Source organism: Mustela nivalis (genome assembly GCF_964662115.1).
Source record: "Mustela nivalis genome assembly, chromosome: 12".
Classification (NCBI taxonomy): Eukaryota; Metazoa; Chordata; class Mammalia; order Carnivora; family Mustelidae; genus Mustela; species Mustela nivalis.
In genome coordinates this window covers 98,861,669-98,880,090 of record NC_139031.1, presented here as the reverse complement: position 1 = coordinate 98,880,090, position 18,422 = coordinate 98,861,669, and the positions used below count along the sequence as shown (strand labels likewise).

At 37.9% G+C, this 18,422-nt stretch overlaps 1 protein-coding gene across 4 annotated transcripts in view; it reads right to left on the bottom strand.

Moving 5' to 3' along the window:
- The window catches only part of COA1 (cytochrome c oxidase assembly factor 1), a 92,233-nt gene that overhangs the window by 45,488 nt on the left and 28,323 nt on the right, over positions 1-18,422 (bottom strand). For 2 of the 4 annotated variants that reach the window (XM_082691741.1, XM_082691742.1), the window contains exon 2: positions 18,177-18,335. The exons of the other annotated variants lie outside the window; for them this stretch is intronic. The gene's annotated coding sequence lies outside the window, so the exon portion shown is untranslated. The remainder of the gene's footprint in view (positions 1-18,176; positions 18,336-18,422) is intronic. 4 annotated transcript variants of the gene reach the window in all.

Below are 18,422 nucleotides of genomic sequence, written 5' to 3'. Positions count from 1 at the left end.
GAATAGAAAAGTAGACTTTCAGATTTTGAGGCCAAACAAATGATACCTTGAAAAAAGTAAGAATGTGGAAAAATCTGACTCTCCAAAGCACCTTCATCACTTTTCAATTTAATCCACTTAAGTAAAACAGCCAACAGATGACATATTTGGATGAGTCCGATAATCAAAATATATAAAATAATATTATGCCATTAAGAAAGGAAAGAAAATTTCAGAAGGTTAGCCATTCTTTAATGTTGGGCAGGGAGAAATGAGAAAAGTGGATAAACTAGTTTCTAGGAAGTAGAAAGTGTCATTCAGGAAGAATAACTTATGAGTAATGAAATGGTAACCAATTGATCAATAAATACCTCAGAACACAACCCTAAAAACAAACAAAATTAATCAAATGAACAGCAATTTCAAATGATCTCAGAATAATAAATTTAAAATGATAAAGTACTGAAATATATTATACAGTTAATCCTTATTACACAAGAATCTTGCCCATAATATGTGAAGTTTATTGATTGTGGCAATTTATTTAATATTACTAAATCCATAGAGATAGTACCTAGACTTTTTTTTCCAGAAAGAATTCAGTATAATTATTAACCATTCTACATAAACACTGAAAAGTATAAAAGATTACAGTCAACCTAAAAACAAAAGGAAATCCCCTCTAAAGTAATTATCTACATGTCTACTTTTGGGCCTCAATTAACACTTAAACATTAATAAAGTAGCTTTGAGAATGCAGAAATAGGTTTATCTGAGTAATTTATACATTAAGAAGAGAGCTACAGTTTTCTTATAAATGATTTTATGTTCTAAATAGTGAATATGTAAAAGAAAACTATGTGGAGCCAACACTTTAAGGACATTATAGCAAGAATTTAGGAACTGACTATTTATAGAGCGATCATGGCATAAAAGTTATGGTTCTGGTGACAGTGAATGAGACATTTAGAAACTGGAGCCCTAAATCCCCACAATCTTTGAAAGCCTAGATTTGCTCACCTGTAAAATAAAAGAGGCTAGGGGCGCCTGGGTGGCTCAGTGGTTTGGGCTGCTGCCTTTGGCTCGGGTCATGATCTCAGGGTCCTGGGATCGAGCCCCGCATCGGGCTCCATGCTCCGCAGGAAGCCTGCTTCCCTCTCTCTCTCTCTCTTCCTGCCTCTCTGCCTACTTGTGATCTCCGTCTTTCAAATAAATAAATAAAATCTTTAAAAAAAAAAAAAAAGAGGCTAACATTTGAGAGGATGACAGTTATTTTTCATACTCATTGATGGCAAATAAGAAAAAAAGGCATATACTATCAAATAAAAGCCTTATGATGGATAAGGAAATAGATTTATGTTTAAAAGTATTGTTAAATATTATAACATCACAAAAATTCTGCAAATTATTTGTTTGTTTAGTAGTAAACTTTGTTTTTAGAGAAGTTTTAGTTTCACAGAAAAATTGAGCAAAAAGTATAGGAAGATCCCATATGTCCCTGGATAACCCCCTCCACATATACCCTTCCCTACCATCAACATCCTGCACCACAGTGGGCCATTTATTACAATCAATACAGCTACAGTGACAAATCATTATCATCTAAAGTCCATAGTTAAACTGTTTACAATCTTGATGTTATACACTCTATGGGCTTTAACAAATGTATGACAATGTGTATCCACCATTACATTACATTTCACTACTGTAGAAGTCCTCTGAGCTTTGCCTCTTCATCCTTACTTCTCACTAACACCTGGCAAGCACTCATCTTTTTATTCAAATGACTTTTTTTTTAAAGGCCAAATGCTTACCTAGGACAGTGTAGCCTAGAGTTGGGAAGACCAGTTAACAGACCACTCAATGTCCTAGGCCATCTCCACTCACTGTCATACAACATCACAGCGCATTTGAGCTGTCACTATTACAGAAGTAGTACAGGATAAGAAAACTGAAAAGGGTAAGAAAATATTCCACCTATGAAACTTAATAAAATACTGATATATTTCTTTGTAACAATAATCTGATACTGTACTCTTCTAAACGTCAAAGAATTTTATTTTATTTTTAATATTTTATTTATTTATTTGACAGAGAGAGATCACAGTAGGAGAGAGGAAGGGAAGAGATCACAGAGAGAGAGGAAGGGAAGCAGGCCCCCTGCTGAGCAGAGAGCCCCATGTGGGACTCGATCCCAGGACCCTGAGATCATGACCTGAGCCGAAGGCAGCAGCTTAACCCACTGAGCCACCAGGCGCCCCATAAACTTCAAAGAATTTTAGAGAATGTGATGCAATGTAAAAATCAAGAAAGCAGTATTTTTAAACCTATTTTAAAGTAATCTCTACAGCCAGCGTGGGACTCGAACTCATAACTACAATATCAAGAGTTACATGCTCTACCGACTGCACCAGCCAAGCATCTCAAGCAAGTATTTTGTCATCACCATTTTTTCCAGTAGCCTTTAATATTTGCAACGTTGCTTTCAATTAACTTTATTCTTCAACAGATGCTAAAGGAATAACTAAAATAAAAGAAACTGGTATTTCCTGCTCCTGGCAGTAATAAAAAGTCTTCATCATAATATCCAGCTTTTTGTTTCCTAGCTTTCTGTTAAGAAATGAAAAATTAAGTTCATTGTGTTGCAAATTCTACAGATCAAATGTCCAGTTTTTCTTCCTTTCTTCTTTCTTTCTTTCTTCTTGCAGCAAGGGTCAAAATACTGGAAATGAATAGTTGCAAATACTAAAAGCAGACTCTGGTCATTTACATTTATTCAGTATGTTTTACAGCTAAGAAAAACCATAGTGACCATTCCTCATAGGTCTTCCCTGACTCAAACCTGACCTACAGCTGTTTTGCAAACCCTGAACTCTACACTCAGAACAATCAGGTAGGTATGGAAGACCCAAACTGTCTAGGCCACCTGAGAGAGGCCCTATCACTTAGAGCATGTTTCCACTTGCCAAAACTACTCATTTCCAGTCAGAGGAAAAGAGCCGATGAAGAACCAGCACAAAAGACGACAGTATCTCCAACTACAATGCATAGCCCGGAGGTTTTCAGATGAAAAAAATGAAAGAAAATGTTTTCTTGGATTTTTGCAAGTCCTCTTCTACATATTCTCTGCACTTTAAGAAGCAAAGAGAAAAAGATCGTGGCTGGGACTATTTTGGTTTACTCTATAAACTAAGGGCAGTACACTTTTTTTTTCTAGTTTCTTTCTTTCTTTTTTTTTTTTTTAATTTTACTTACTTATTTGAGAGAGACAGCGAGAGAGGGAATGCAGGCAAGGGGAGTGGGACAGGCGGACTTCCCGCAGAGCAGGGGCTTGATCCCAGCCTGAGCAGAAGGCAGAAGCTTAACATCTGAGCCAAACAGGTACCCCAGGCCAGTATACTTTCATATGAAATCTTCTTTACTACTTAAGACAGGCAGCATAAGATCCTTTGTAATAAATAAATCTCCCCCAGTGGAGAGATGATTAATATAACAGGGGTAGAAGTATGGCTTCTAGATGCTAGTAATGTTCTGTTTCTTATTTGGGTGCTCGCTACTTTTCAGTATTCACGTGATACTTCAATATAAAGCTCGAACCGAAACAAAAATCAAAACATTTACCAACAGAAAAAAAGATTCCGGGTATGAACAAGTAATTCACAGAAATTCAAAGGGCCAATAAACTTTTTAAAATGCCCCCCCAAAACCACCCCTCTTGAACTCCCAAACCCTTTCCCTATGCCCTCAGAAACAGACCTATCATCCTCAATTACTCATCCTTTTCTCAGAACATTCCTGCTTAGGACACAACCCTGGCTGTACATACAATCACCTGGAAGTTAAAAAAATTTACTTAAGCCTGAGCTCCACCCCAGACTGGCTGAGTCAGGATCTCTGGGTGCTGGGACCAAGGAAATGGTATGATTATAAGCTCTCCCTGGTGATTTTAATGCACAGTCAGGGTTTAAAGCCTCTGCCAACTGAAACCTGGCTCTCCCTGTAACCCCCTCCAGTCCTGACTGTCTACATTCTCATACTCCTCTTCCCATTATATCTGGAGACAGTGTAGGTGTTCTTATTTCTTTTTGCTACTTCCAAATTACTCTCTCACCTGCCTCTCTAAAATTCTAGCTTTCAGTCTCAAATTATCAGACCTAATTATCATCACCATCACTAATGCTGCCTGCAGTCATCGACAGAACACCTCTAACATCATTCCTTTTTTTTTTTTTTTAAGATTTTATTGATTTATTTGACAGAAAGAGACACAGCGAGAAAGGGAACACAAGCAGGGAGAGTGAGAGGAGAAGCTGGCTTCCTGCCTAGGAGGGAGTCTGATGTGAGCTTGATCCCAGGACCCCAGGATCATGACCTGAGCAGAAGGCAGATGCCTAACAACTGAGCCACCCAGACATCCCAACATCATTCCTTAAATATTTTAGTCCCTGGCCATGACTCTGTTCTTATCAAATGCATGATGATCTAAGAAGTCAAAAAAATGCCTTGAGACAAATGAAAATAGAAAAATGACATGCTAAAATTTGTGGGATGCAGGGTGCCTGTGTGGCTTAGTTAGTTAAGCGTCTGACTCTTGGTTTCAGCTCATGTTATGATCTCAGAGTCCTAGAATCAAGCTTCATGACGGGCTCCCTGCTCAGCAGGAAGTATGCTTGTCTCCCTCTCTCTTTGCCCCCCCCCACCTGCTCATGCCCTCCCTCTCCCTCTCTCTCTCCAAAATATATAAATCTTTGAAAAAAAAAGTTATGGGAAGCAGCAAAAGCAGTTCTAAGAGGGATGTTCATAGCAATAAACACTGAACTCAAAATAAATAAACAAACAAACAAATAAATAAACAAGCAAGTGACACACCTCAAAAAACTAGAAAAAGAAAACAAATCAATCCCAAATTTAGGAGATGGCAGGAAATGGCAAAGATCCGAGCACAAATAAATGAGAAACTAAAAAGAAAATGGAAAAGACCAAGGAACTAGTAAGAGTTGGTTCTTCGAAAAGATCAACAAAACTGACAAACCTTTAGCTAAACTCATCAAGAATAAAAACAAGAGGACTCACATAAAATCAGAAACAAAAGAAACATTACAACTGATGCCACAGAAAAAACAAAGAATTGTAAGTGACTACTCTGCACAATTATATGTCAACAAATCTGACAACCTAGAAAAAATGGATAAATTCCTAGAAACAAAATGCACGATGATTTAAAGGTCCACACATAAATGATCCTTGACATCCTCTCTCCTCTCAGGATCCACTCCTTCACTTGACCTCAGCTACTTCTTCTTAGTCATACTCTAGAATTTCTCACCAATAACTTGACCCCATGCACAATCTCAATTTCTAGCGTCCCACTACCCAGCCAAACTCTATCTTTTCAACTCACTTCTTCAAATATCTTTAACATTTTTAAACCTCAGCTCTATAATCCATTGATCCTATCACTTTTGCACTGTCCTTCACCCAACTTAGAGTCCATGATCCACTATTATAATCTCCCTCTTTTGGATACACTCTCAACTGTCTTGCCCCGCTTCCCATATCATGATCACCAGGCAAATCCCAATCCTAGATACATCCTATTCTCTACCTTATCAGCACAGTTGGTGTGGCCCTGTAATCACTGACCAGTTCTCTAGTCTCCTGAATGATTAGGTCATATATTTTCCTTCTATATCTCCATCTCCCTCCTTGGGCTCAGCAGATAACCTTGCTTTCCAATTCATTGAAAAAATAAAAACAATCAGAATCTATCCATTTATCTACATTTGAGTCGAAGTACTCTTGCCTTCCCTTTGCCATTATGGATGAATGGTCTGTGTTCCTACTAAAACCAATTCCTCCACTGTATCCATCCATCTCCTTTAACCTACTCAATCTCATTCCAGAAATTCACCCCTCTCTCTTATGCAATGTTCCTTTATTATACTATTCATATCAGCATCCAACACACTATAATAGCTCCTTATCTTTGAAAAAACTCTTAACCCCACATCTTCTAGCAATGGTCTCCCTTTTCTACTCCCTTTAGGAAGAAATTCCTCAGCAGAGATATCTATTTTTGTTATCTTCCATTCCTGTCTTCCCATTCCTTCTTGAAAACACTCCATCCTATCCTTTACCTCCTTACTACTCCACAGAGACAGCTCCTATAAAAGTCATTAAAGCCTTCCATATTGTTAAAACCAAAAGTCAAGTCTCAGCACTTACCTTACTTGATCTGAGTATATTCAATATCACCAACCAATTCTTCTTTGAAACAGTTTCTACACTAAGCTTCCAGGACACTACTCACTCCTCCTCCTTACTGAGGTTCTCCTCCTCCTTACTGAGCACTCTCTCATTAGTAAACCTCATCCTTCCAACCTCTAAATGCTGGACTGGCCCAGGGATCTTCTTGGACTTCTATCTCTGCACTCATTTCTTTATCCAATCTCATAGCTAATACTATGCTGACATCCATACTTCTTGCTTAGATTTCTTTGTATTGCAGACTCTTAGATCTACCTGCCTAGTCAACATCTTAACCAGAATGCTAAGGAAGCATCGACAACCTGCTTCTCAAAATCAAATTCCTGATTTCTCTTTCCTCCCTAAACTTGCTTCTCCCACAGTACCCTTTCAATGAATGGCAACTCTAGCCTTCCAATTGCCCGGCCCAAAACGCTGTTAGTTTTTTCTCTCACACTCCACATCTAATATATCAGCATATTTCGTTCATTCTCTTTCACAATTTATATACACTGTGAACGCTCTTCACCACTTTCATTACACCCTGGACTAAGTCATCATCACCTCTTGCCTGAATTTTAGCAGCCTCCTAATTAGTCTCCTTGCTCCCTCCTTTAGCCTCTCTTAACTAGAGTGAACCTTTTAAAATCTAAATAAGACTACATCACTCCTCTATTAAAAACCTTCACTTTTCATATAGTAGTCACACTCAAGGTAAAAGACAAAGTCCTTACAATAGTCTATGAGCCTATTAATTCTCTCACCTCATCTCCTTTTACCCCCTTACTTGCAGCTGTCCTGGTTTCCTTGCAGTTTGTGACTGGGTATTTTATGCAACTAAAGAAACACTGAACATTACATCAAAAAACTAATGATGTACTATATGTTGGCTATTGAATTTAAAATTTAAAAAAAGATTGTTTTTAAAAATCTCAAATATGAAAACTGAGATACAATTCACAAATGCTGAAGCATAAACCCAGCTGACTGGTAAAAATGACAAACCTTTCAATGGTGTGGTTTCCTTACTTTAATACAATGGAAAAATACTTAATACTTGCCAACCACTAATATTTATATAAAAACTTTGAGAATCTCATGACAAAAAGCAATGGAAAACCTACTTTATAACCATAGCGAAAGTTAAAAGAGTTAATGCAGGAAGTAGCCATGAGCCAAAAATGATGACATCCAAATAGGAGCAGACCAATTCTATTATGCTATTTGTATAAATTGTGTTAGTGGCTGTAAGGTGTGAATCATCAGTAGTGTGTCACACTCGCACATGACCTTGGGTACCTCGTTTCCAAGGACATTAATCAATGTTTTAATGTGCTTTAAAGGCCCATTACCAGTTGTTACTGATTAAATAAACTTTACAATTAAATATGACTAGGAGGGCATACCAAGCGTCTACTTCTATCACACATAGGGTCCATCTGCAAAAGGACAGATATATCCACTCTTAAAAAGCATCTGCACATTTGAAAGCCACAGTCCTTACCACTACCACTTTATATTAGCATAAACAGTTTTGCGATGGTCAACCAGAAAGTTTGTAATTCCCCAGGGCTTTGTTTTAGCACTACAGAGACATCTAGAGCTTGGGAAAACCCAGAACAGGGTGGGTTAGGGAAGCTACAATTATACCTTGACTGCCTTCATCAAATTATAGGAGTGGGAGGTGAAGACATTAATGGAGAAAACTACTAAAAGAACACACCCTTAAAGGTGAATCTTGCATTCTGATAAACAAGGATCAATGCAGGAAAAAGGGATATACCCATCACTTGGCGAATTTTACAGGAAGTACAACAATGAGGAGTGCTTAGTTCATATGTCTCTAAGAAGAGAAATTCATGCTTTTGGCTATAACCAAAGTAGTTATTATGATTTAATTACAAGTTCTTATTCACTTTATTAATTACAGAGTTAATTATACCTGTTTAAAGTGAGCCACGGGATTTGCAGAGTCAATCTGTTATTTGTTTAAAAACAAACAAACAAACAAGTGAACACTTTTTTCTAAGTACTAATCAGCATGGATGTATTTTATATTCACTCTAACACAATCCAATCTTAAAAGACTGTCTGGACTTTCTCTTGACTCTCTTACTACAGGCACTGTCACATAGACACAAAAAAGGAAATGTTAAACAATTCTGTTAGGAAATGATTTAATTCATTCAATATGTCCTCTACCTCTATAGAAGCTTATTTGATACTTATAAATAAATAATACCACATATATTTAGAATGGTATTAATGTACCAAAGGGTAATTAGCATATCATAGACACTATCATTTCAGAATGAGAGCTACTTTAGAGGTTATAGGCACAGGCATCTGAGAAATATGTTGAAAGAAAAATTGGGCAGGAGGAGGAAAATTCTTGGGGCAAGACTAGAGTCAGCTTAACTTTTCAAATACACTACTACTTTCCCGGGCTTGGGACTATTTTGGGTACATTTTCAGTCTCCATTTGATTTTTCACATAGTATATCTATGTTAAGTATATAAATAGAGTTAAGTATATATATAATGTATATATATATATATATACATATATATTTAACACGGCTTTATAAGCATGTAAAGGACAAGGGAAGCCTTAATTTCTACCTCTTTAGTGGTCCTCATGAAACAAAAATCCAGACTATGCCAGCAAATCCAGGATGCTCTGTGATTTTGATGGATCTTATCCAAATTAGGCTCTAAATATTTAGTATCATTTGGGGGCAAATTTATCCTTTAAACTGGAGAATAAAGTATGGATCACAAAAAAATAATGTAAAACTTCAATCAGTAATAATATTCCACCATCACTATAAATTAAAGCTTTTGGTAACTATTGAATTTGGGTCATAAATACATGGGTTTCTGTTAACCCTATGCTCTCCAATTTTCTGTATATATGAAATTTCCCATAAGGAATGAAAAAAGCAAGACTCTGGAAGTAACCAGATTTGTCTCACAAAAAATTCTTTAGACCCACATTTTATCTAATTTTGGACTCAATTTCTGGTAATTTATCACACACACGCACACACAAAAACTGGCAAAGCAGCACTGAACAGCTTCCTAAAAATGTAGGAACATCCCTACACATATATATGTATGCATATACACATATGTGTGTGTATATATATATCCGATATATATACATGTATATATGTAACTTCAACTTTAAATTTATCCTCTAATACTCAAGTTCACATTGACTTGCTGCATTTAGTAACAATAGTTCAATTTTTAAAAAAGAGATGGAAATATTCTTTACATTTACAAATAAAGTTAGTTAGGAAAAATGAAGCCATAGCAAGCCTGGCCTCTGTACCCAGACCACAGAGCTTCTTACTAGATGCTCTGGAAAAAAGTTAGGTATTCTCAGGCCATCAGAAGCTTAAAGGAGTCCTTTGCCTCACAGAAATTGTAATATGGACTAAGATATCTTTTTATCAATAGCAATAATGAGTTTATGCTGACAACAGCCTATCTTGCCTGCTTTCATTCCCACGAAAGAAAGCTACAAATCCAAAAGTTTATGGAGACTTAGATCAATTATATTACTTTGAAAAACACTTTTTTATTAAAAAAAAAACCACTTCTCTAAATTATTTTTAAAGAATAAAATATAAAAAGCTCTTTTAGTAACTAATCAAGAAGAAATTCATCTTTTATATCTTTTACTAGGGAAAAAAATCTCTTTTATAAATGCCTAGAGTATTTCAATTCAAAAGCTAAAAAGCTATGCACTATTATTAGAATCTTTAGTGATTTTCCTTTCTGGTTTATGCCTTGAATCTGTTTAAATTCTGGTTTGGGCCTTTTATTTTTTCTATGAGCTTTATTAACATTCAAAGGTTTATGCATAGTCTAGAAAAGAATGTCACTTAAATTTAGTGGAGAAAATACAGAGAAATTTTACTTATTTTAAAAAAAGTGTGTGTGTGGGCGCCTGGGTGGCTCAGTGGGTTAAGCCGCTGCCTTCGGCTCGGGTCATGATCTCAGGGTCCTGGGATCGAGTCCCGCATCGGGCTCTCTGCTCTGCGGGGAGCCTGATTCCCTCTCTCTCTCTCTCTCTGCCTGCCTCTCCATCTACTTGTGATTTCTCTCTGTAAATAAATAAATAAAATCTTTAAAAAAAAAATGTGTGTGAAAGAAGGACTCAATAAAAATGACTTCAATCACCTTTTAATCATAACTAGGAATACTGGTTGAATCAAGTGTGGTGTAAATGATAACCATAAAAATCAACAATGCTCTTGCAAATACTTAACAATTAGAAAATATAAAATTCAAGACAATTTCCATTTGCAGTGAGAATAATATATATACTAAATTTTTTTAAATTTAACAGAATATATGTAACTTTTATAAAAGCATAAACCCCCTGGGAAAACTGAGGTTTAAAACAACAGGAAAAGGGCGCCTGGGTGGCTCAGTGGGTTAAGCCTCTGCCTTTGGCTCAGGTCATGATCTCAGGGTCCTGGGATGGAGACCCGCATCGGGCTCTCTGCTCAGCGGGGAGCCGGCTTCCTCCTCTCTTTCTCTCTCTACCTGCATCTCTGCCTACTTGTGATCTCTGTCAAAATAAATAAATAAAATCTTTAAAAAAAAAAAAAAAGGAAAAAAGTATCCCCAAAATGATAGCTTTAACTACTTACAATTAGGACTTTCCGTCAATAAAAATTTACAACAACAAACGTGGGACAATAGTGTTTCATTACACTTCTATCATCCTTAAAAAAATTACACTGTTTAAAAAAAAAAATACTCTTTGTGTCTTCACACAAATAGTTGGAGCAGCTGAATTTTCAAGGGCAAAGTTATCTTTTGTATGTGTGCTGGCTAACACTGCTCCTATCTAATCTTTAAAAAGAGTTTAAATTTTTTTTAATATTTTATTTTATCTTATTTTATTACTTTTTTAAATTTTTTTATCTTTTAAAAACATGTATTTTTATCCCCAGGGGTAAAGGTCTGTGAATCATCAGTTTTACACACTTCACAGCACTCACTGAAGCACATACCCCTCCCCAATGTCCATAGCCCCACCCCCCTTCTCCCAACACCCCTCCCCCCAGCAACCCTCAGTTTGTTTTGTGAGATTAAGAGTCACTTATGGTTAAATTTTTAAGTATAATATCAAGCCAAAAGTAATCATTAATTAAAGGACATAAGCTAGTGTTCACAAATTAGATTGAGAGTTCAGAAGGAAAATCTCACAGTGAATATTTGCTGGGTATTATAAAGCTGGGTGGTTCTTTTCTCTTTTTTTTAAATATTTTATTTATTTATTTATTTGACAGAGAGAGATCACAAGTAGGCAGAGAGGCAGGCAGGAGTTGGAGGGGGAAGCAGGCTCCCTGCAGAGTGGAGAAGCCCAATGTGGGACTAGATCCCAGGACACAGAGATCATGACCTAACCCAAAAGCAGAGGCTTAACCCACTGAAAGCTTGGTGGTTCTTTCCTTATTTTTCTATTGAAGTTTAAGACTCAAAAGAAAAGAACACAAAATATAAATAAATATTCAGTTTACTACATTATGACAAAGCAAGTATCTATAACCAACATGAAGGGCTAGAAATAGAGCACTGCCAGTACCCCAGCAGACCCTTCTTGTTTCTGCCTAATCATTAACCATTTCCTCCTCTTCAAGGGCAACTACCATGACTTCTAAACACTGGAATCATACAGTATGCATTCATTTGCACATGGGTTCTTTTGCACAACATTGTTTTTTAAATACACACATTTTGTCGTATGAATAGTTTGTTCATTTTCATGACAGTACAATATCCCAAGGTAGTACATATAATGACTTACTACCGATTATAATATTGATGCTCACCCCCCCCCCAACGGAGCTAGGCCAAATTATGCTGCCATAACATTTATATACATACCACTTGGTTATACACATATATAGCATATCTGTGGGGAGTAGAACTGCAGGGTCACAGAGTATATATACATTTAGCTTCTACAATGCCAGTTTACCAAAGTGGTACACTAATATGTATTCTACATGCTCCATATTCCCACAAATTATTATTAGTCTAGTAGATGTGTAGTAGCTGTATGCCATGATGGTTTTAGTCTGTATTCCTTTAACGACTTGTGGTCTCAAGTAACTTTTCTTATTTTTACTGGATATTTGGACATCCTTTTGGTGAAGTACCTATTCAAGCCTCTTTCTCATTTTTCTATTAGGCTGTCTTTTTCTCATCAATCTGTAGTTTTATTTATATCCTGTTCATAAGCTTCTTGTCAGAGAGTTACAAATATCTTTTCCTACTCTGTAGGAGTAGCTTGTCTTTCACTTTCTTAAGGTGACTTTGGGTAAATAGAAATCCTTCATTTTAATAAAATCCAATTTTTTTTATTTTTTCCTTTTAGGTTTAAAATCCTTTTTGAATCCCATTTAAGAGAACCTTTCATATTCTAATGTCACATGAATATTTAACTATATTATCTCCTAAAATATTTATTGTTTTGCCTTGTACATCCACAATAGATTGGGAATTTATCTTAGGTATGGTGTGATGTAAAACTTGATTCAGTTTGTTCCATATAAATATGATACTCTAACACCATTTGCTGAAATACCATGTTCCCACAGTTCCAACTTTCTCCTAAATCAAGTGTCTATATATACACATGTGCTTGTTTCTATAGTTATTTTGTTTGATCTACTGAACTAAGAACACCATCTTTATTAATCTACATTTATTAAAATCTTAATAGCTAGTCAAACAAACTATTCTACTTTGTCCTTGAAGAATGTCTTGACTCTTCTTACCCTTTTACATTTTCCATATAAATTCACCTATTTCAATGATTGTGACAACCCCGTGTGTAACTAAGTCTTACTAACCTACTTTAAAACTATGGTACAGCAACCCTACAAGAATTATACAACTTGTCTGAGGCTATAAAACTGCAAAGTCTAGGGGCGCCTGGGTGGCTCAGTGGGTTGGGGCCTCTGCCTTTGGCTCAGGTCATGAGCTCGGGGTCCTGGGATCGAGCCCCACATCGGGCTCCCTCCAGAGAGCCTGCTTCTCCCACCTCCTTGGCCTGCCTTTCTGCCTGCTTGTGATCTCTCTCTCTGTCAAATGAATGAATAAAATCTTTAAAAAAAAAAAAAAACTGCAAAGTCTAGATATGAACCCTGGAGTGTCTGTGTGAAAAGTGTACACTTTACAATACAAGATCCTTCATGCCTATAAACTCACACATACAGAAAATGTTGTCTAAAAATAAAATACATACAAACAAAAAGAACAAATTACTATTTTAATACCTACTTAACTTACTAAGGGTAATGTTAAGATAATTAGTCCTGTATGATAACAAATTTACGATGAAATTGGAACAGTACCAATTTTGCCAGTAGAAGTGAAAATTACTACAATCCTTTTAGAATTCCGGAAAATGAATAATGTTTACTACTAACTAGGTGCAAGAGAACTTAGTGTCCTGAAAGATTTAGTTACTACCTGCCAATGTCCAATCATGGGTTATGACTAACACCCATTTGAAGGCCTATTAAGATGAAACAGATCTTTGGTAGGTAAAGGACAGAAAAGATTCATGGACAAATCTTAAATATTTGGCTCAAGCAAAGCCTGCTCACAGAACTAGTATACTATGAACAAATCTTTCTTTAGCAACTAGGCAATGTGGTAAGTGCTTGACATAAATGATCTCATTTGATATTTCTAACTCTAACAGATTATTAGTGCTGCCTCAAATCACGAATGGGAAAGAAAGCACCAGATACCAGATCTTAAGACCTTCACATGCTAATAGCCTTTTCTATCATTGCAAACTGCTAATATTCATGTGGTGTTTGCTTCACAACTGAGCTGAAAGACCAGATTTTCTACTTGGGAATATGTAAGTGACACTAAAACAACAGCCAGTCAACTGTCAGGGCTTCCCTGTAAATGAATGCAGTAAGTCACACAGGAGACTTCTGACATTACTGCCCCAGCAAAGTCACCTTTGAAAACAATACTAGATTTGTTTGTTTGGTTTCCTTTGTTTCTTTATGTGTTTTGGTTTTTTGGTGGTTCCCCCTCCTAACCCACCTTGGCTTTGGTTTTTGTTTTGGGGATTTTTCGCTTTGTTTTGCTTTTTGCCTTTTTTCTCCCTTGAATTTTGGCACCTTTATGCTTAAAGGTGAGGAAAAAGATGTTTAGATCTTTAATATGTGAAGAAGACCATATAAAATCTCACAATATGCTTTTTACAATTCAATTTCAGTGACAGCAGAAACCCTGGGATTAGGTTTTTAACACGAATAGACACAAAGTAAAACTAAGTATTATAGGATCATGGAAAGATAAGGGGTTGTTATGATGGTGGTGTAACTGGACAAAGAAAAACAACTTTCTTATATACATGAGAGCATGGGAACTACATTCATGGAAGACATAGATCAACTTCATTCCGTTCTCTTCAGGCCACATCAGTAATACCAGGCAATAACAACAGATCAACCAGACTAATGATTTTTTACCCATGAGTACAATTTTACTGTGAATTCCTGGAAATTACAAATTAAATGGGTTGCAGACAGGACTCTACTTTTTTACAAGTTTTTAGAGAGAGTCCAAGATGGCAGAGGAGTAGAAGACCTTAATTTCATCTGGTACCAGGAATTTGGCTAGATACCTATCAAACCATTCTGAACACCTGTGAACTCAACTGGAGATCAAAAGAATAGCTACAATTCTATGAACAGAGAAGTGGCCACTTTCTGCAAGGTAGGAGGTGTGGAGAAGTGAATCTCAGGTGACATATGGAAAGACAGACGAGGGGGGAGAAGCCGGCTACCAGCAAGTGACAGAGCAGAGGAACACAAAATCAGAACTTTAAGAAGTCTGCTCCAAGGCACCTGGGTGACTCAGTGGGTTAAGCCTCTGCCTTCGGCTCAGGTCATGATCCCAGGGTCCTGGGATTGAGCCCCGAATCGGGCTCTACGCTCAGGAGGGAGCCTGCTTCCCCCTTTCTCTCTGTCTGCCTCCCTGCCTACTTGTGATCGATCGCTCTCTCTCTCTCTCTCTCTCTCTCTGTCAAATAAATAAATAAATAATCTTAAAAAGAAAAAAAAAGTCTGCTCCAGTGAGGGACATCACTCTGGCAGCTAAGTTGGGTAGAACCCTCGCTGGGAGAGTGTGGTCTCAAAATCCTTGGGGTCACAGGAAGACTGGGGGTGACTTAGTGTGGCAAAGTTTCCAGGTATCAGAGCAGGGAAGCTGACTGCAAAGAGTAAGCCCAAGAGTGGGCTCTCGACTCAGGATTGCCATAAGCTATCATTCACAGCACAGTTGGGTCATTGCTCCTTGGGCAGGGGCCCAACAGGCAGCAAAACCAAGGAGACTCCCCTTCCTCCTCCAGTAAGAGCAGCAAGGGAGCACACCACAAAAATGTGCTGGGTTTGGAGACTCCAAAGGAAATCATGTGCCAGAGATAGAAACCCTTGGTCATAGGCGAGGTAAGCATGGACTATGGTGGGATAAGTGGGAGAAAGGAGTGACTGGCTGCTTTTCTCTAAGGGCTCACTGAGTAGTGGAGGCCCCCAGGCTTTTGGATCCAGGGCCAGAGACCAGGAGGCCACCATTTTCATTCTCATCCTCAAAAGCTATGCAGAAAGCCTTCAGGGAACAAAAGCTAGTGAGGGCAAACTGGCACAGATTACTTAGCCTGGCCCCCAGGCAAGAGTGATGCATTTCTGCTTGGTGCAAAGACATTTGAGAATCACTGCAACAGACCCCTCCCCAAGAAGATCAGCAAGAACATCTAGCCTAGATCAAGTTTACCAACTGATGAGAACTGCAAAACTTCAGCACTAAGGGAATACAGCACATAGAATTCATGGCTTTTCCCCCATGATTCTTTAGTCTTCCAACTTTAATTTTTAAAATTTTCTTTACTTTTTCCTTTTTTTAAAAAGTTTTCTTCTTTCCTTTTTCAAGTAACTTCTAATCATATCAATTCTTTTTTTAAAACTTTTTCTTCATTTTTTTTTAAATTTTTTATTCTTTATAAACATACATTTTTATCCCCAGGGGTACAGGTCTGTGAATCACCAGGTTTACACACTTCACAGCACTCACCAAAGCATATACCCTCCCCAATGTCCATAACCCCACCCCCTTCTCTCAACCCCCCTCCCCCCAGCAACCTTCAGTTTGTTTTGTGAGATTAAGAGTCACTTATGGTTTGTCTCCCTCCCAATCCTATCTTGTTTCATTGATTCTTCTCCTTCTGATCCATGCTTTACACCTCCTGGCACAGGTATCTTCTAAAATCAAAGTAGAGGTGCCCTGTTACTTCTGAATGAGGCCCAGGCTTTCCAGCCTCAGAGTCCAAGCTCTTAAAGTCAGGTGCACCCCCTGCCACTCCCCACCTCCTTATGATGTAACCAGGCTCCACCTGGACCTTCAAGTCATTGCTGCTGCTTGTCTCACTTCCCAAGTGCAATCTTCATTGGGAATGCCCTTGCCTGATTGTTTGACTTTCCCTTTTCTACTTATCCTTCAAGAACCAGCCCAAATGACACCACCTCTGAGAAGCTTTCCCTGTTATCTCTCCCTTCCAAATGGTTTACTTTCCTTCCTCTGGACTGCCAGAGCACAAAGTGCTATCACAGGTTCTATCACAGGAAACCTTTTCCTTAGATTGCTTGTTCACATACCTATCTCTGATGTCCGAGCTCTTCAGAAGCGAGGGCTGGGTCACACATAGATGACTCTCTGTCTTCAGAGCCCAGCATGGTGTGGAGAGGCGGACAGATGCTGGGTGGGTGCATGCGGTAGGAAGTGGTGCTGAGCCCGCCTCGCTCCAAGTATGGAGGCTTCTCTCAGACCTCTGGCCCTCCGCACTCTCCTCAATCCAGCCACACAGGTGTTCTTCTGGGTCCTTGAACACAGCTGGCTTGTAACTGCCTCTAAACTAGCTTTTCCCTCTGCTGGAAACTACCTTCAGGTGTTCCTGTGGCAGGCTCCTTTGTATTCCTTAGGTCTCAGCCAAATTGACCATTTCAGAGCTGCCTTCCCCAATACCTCAAGTCAAGTAGCTCATCACCTGCCCTCATCCTCCTGCAAACATCACCTCATCTTGCTTTTTAGTAACACTTAACCGGACCCCAAAATTGTGGCCATTTCTCAATTTGCTTTTTTATTGTCACTGTTACACTTTTTTTTTTTTTATTTTTTATAAACATATATTTTAATCCCCAGGGGTACAGGTCTGTGAATCACCAGGTTTACACACTTCACAGCACTCACCAAAGCACATACCCTCCCCAATGTCCATAATCCCACCCCCTTCTCCCAAACCCCCTCCCCCCAGCAACCCTCAGTTTGTTTTGTGAGATTAAGAGTCACTTTTGGTTTGTCTCCCTCCCAATCCCATCTTGTTTCTTTTATTCTTCTCCTACCCACTTAAGCCTCCATGTTGCATCACCACTTCCTCATATCAGGGAGATCATATGATAGTTGTCTTTCTCTGCTTGACTTATTTTGCTAAGCATGATACGCTCTAGTTCCATCCATGTTGTTGCAAATGGCAAGATTTCATTTCTTTTGATGGCTGCATAGTATTCCATTGTGTATATATACCACATCTTCTTGATCCATTCATCTGTTGATGGACATCTAGGTTCTTTCCATAGTTTGGCTATTGTGGACATTGCTGCTATAAACATTCGGGTGCATGTGCCCCTTTGGATCACTACATTTGTATCTTTAGGGTAAATACCCAATAGTGCAATTTTTTTCTTCATTTTTATAGTAATATTTTATCCCTTCACCGTATTTAAACTCATTTTTTGTATATACATAAGTTTTTCTTTTTAAAAATTTTTTGAGATGCAGTTTCTTCTAATAGACCAAAATACAACCAAAACCTAGTATATGGCTCTATTCTATTCACCCACCTGATCATATTCTTTCTTCCCATCCCCCACTCCCCAGATTTCAGGTCTCTTCTGATTTGTTTAGTGTATATTTCTGTGGGGTCATTGTTGCCCTTTTAGTATTTTGTTCTCTTTTCACCTATTCTTCTCTGGACAGAATGACAAGATGGAAAGACTCATCTGAAAAAAAAAAAAAAAAAAAGAACAAGAGACAGTATTGATTGCCAGAGACCTAATCAATATGGACATAAGTAGGATGTGAGAACT